This window comes from Marmota monax, unplaced genomic scaffold (assembly GCF_021218885.2).
Source record: "Marmota monax isolate L192 unplaced genomic scaffold, Marmota_monax_Labrador192_F-V1.1 WCK01_AAM20220418_F8-fsc00110, whole genome shotgun sequence".
Taxonomy (NCBI): Eukaryota; Metazoa; Chordata; class Mammalia; order Rodentia; family Sciuridae; genus Marmota; species Marmota monax.
Genome location: NW_026694633.1, coordinates 6384060 through 6386403, shown reverse-complemented (window position 1 = coordinate 6386403; position 2344 = coordinate 6384060). Strand labels below are relative to the sequence as shown.

Sequence of the window (2344 nt, the reverse complement as noted above, 5' to 3'; positions counted from 1 at the left end):
AAATAACTTGCCTCATATCAAAAAGTTAGAAAAAACCGTGAAATTGATAGGGCAAAGGGGAGGGAGGGGAAGAGAGAGGGCATGAGGGTAGGAAAGGCAGTGGAATGAGATGGACATCATTACTCTAAGTACATGTATGAAGACATGAATGGTGTGACTACGTTGTGCACAACCAGAAATAAGAAAAATTGTGCGATATATGTGTGATATGGATTGAAATACATTCTGCTGTCATATGTAACAAATTAGAATAAATTTAAAAATAAAAGAAAAAAGATTAAGGATGTAAATAATAATAATAATTATTAATTAGTGTACACTAATTATTATTATTATTCAAGATCCCAGTGGTTACTGTTCATGTAGATTACTAACTAAATTTGTCCCAATTCTTTGTGATGTTTTTAGAAGAGAAATATTCCTGGGAATTTTTACAGAGTTTTGCTGAAAGAACTGAGGTTAAGAAGGCAATGTTATGAGATATGCTAGGAGCATTAGGGATAAGTTAACCTATACAATTAACAAACAGTAATTATTTTTTAAAAAAGTTAGAAAGAAAACTGTCAAACTCAGATCAGACTCATTTTAAAATAACATATGGTTTTAACCCCTGAGCTGTAATGCCTCAATAATTTTTTTGTTTTGTTTTTAGATATTTTTATTTCTTCAAATTTGTTATTTATCAGAAGTGATGAAATAAAAAAATAGAATTGAGTCCCATCATTATTATCATCATCATCATGGAAATGGATTTAAGAGAAAACTGGTCAGATGAATATTATTGCTTCCTATTTTCATCCAGGAAATACTTGGCATTGATAAACAGCCAAGAGTCTGTCCAGAATGCTCAAGATATATTATATAATGCAACATGCTGTTCACAGGTCGGAGAAACATAGGAAATAACTTATATGAACGTCTTGATTTCATCATACAAGTACAAAAGCATCACCCATTGGACATTGGAGAACACTGAACCTTGCACCCTTGAAAAAATCTTTGCCTCCTTCATCAGGAGCAATCTTTGTCTAGCAGTCAGTCTTGCCTGTATATAATGTCCGTTCCTTTGAGCCCTGACTGTATCATCATGCCACGGTGAACAGTATCAAATGGATAGGAAGTCAACCCAGCAACGCAGTGACAGGCTGTGCAATCATCCAGCTGATTAAGATGTGAGTCTTCCGGGGTCTGGAAGCATTCCCTTTACAGTGCTGTACATACCAAAGTAGGCAGCTTGGTAGATGATACTACCCTGCACGGACGCATTAAAGTCTTAATCCCATTAGATTTGTAGATCTTAACCAGGCAGTTCCAGTCACGGAGGCCTTTGAATTCTCTTTTAGCTCTGGATTTCACCACACCAGCTCCTGGATGGGTTAGGGCAAAATGAAGAGGACACACAAAACACAAGGGTATGTATTGATTTCATCTACTTTTCCCTGCAAAGTAGCTCCAGAAGCGACCCTCTTCTCCACGCCACCCAGGAAGATCTGCTTGTATTTATCTTTGAAGGCAAACTTGGGAGCCTGGGTGGAGAAGTATCTGATGACATTGCCCAGGTTACCACGGCAGAAGGACAGGACTCCCTGCTTGTTGGGGATAGGAACCATGCCGTCTATAATGCCCTGGTACTGCTTATCCGTGGTGATGTACTTGGCGGCATGCTGTACCTGCAGAGGCAGCTTGACCCGCTCCACAGGCGCAACCCTGGTCTTAGAGCAGCCAGGAAGTCCCTGACAAAGGACACAGCGGCATCTGTCATGTTGGAAGAAGAGGAGGCGGGCAACTGAGGGACAGAACTGGACTAGGAACCGGCTTTGACTCTCAGTTCAAAATATATTTTGAGACAATGATGAAGACAAAATTGTTGATCAAATGAAATAGACTTTTGCCAAGCCTTGATTTACATATATGCTCCTCTTCTTACATGTAGAATTCCGTGAAGATAATAAAAACAAGAAAATTCAGTGATGTTTTGGGGTCACCTTTTAATTTCTAATACTGTCACTTTTCAGTTGCTAAATAATTCTGTAAGTATATCTATAAAAGAATATTTTATTATATGATACTAATATCATACTTATGGAAATTAATGATGACCCTTTAATTTTAAATGACCAGCCAATATTCTATTTTATTTTGGAATTAGAAGCAATACTACCACCAATATTTATAGAACTAGAGGCCCAATGAGACTCACATACCATAATTAAATATTTAAAATTTCATATTAAATATTTAACCACTAAACATTTAAATATTTAAATTCCATAAATCGAGCTCATATATTATTAGTTAAATTATATTTATCCTTATACTTTGACAAATGTACCTTTTATAATAA

The 2344-nt window shown here is 36.4% G+C and overlaps 1 pseudogene; it reads right to left on the bottom strand.

Annotated features, from left to right (window-relative positions):
* Positions 1–907: 907 nt before the first annotated feature.
* Positions 908–1762, bottom strand: LOC124078178 (ADP/ATP translocase 2-like; annotated as a pseudogene).
* Between the last annotated feature and the right edge of the window lie 582 nt (positions 1763–2344).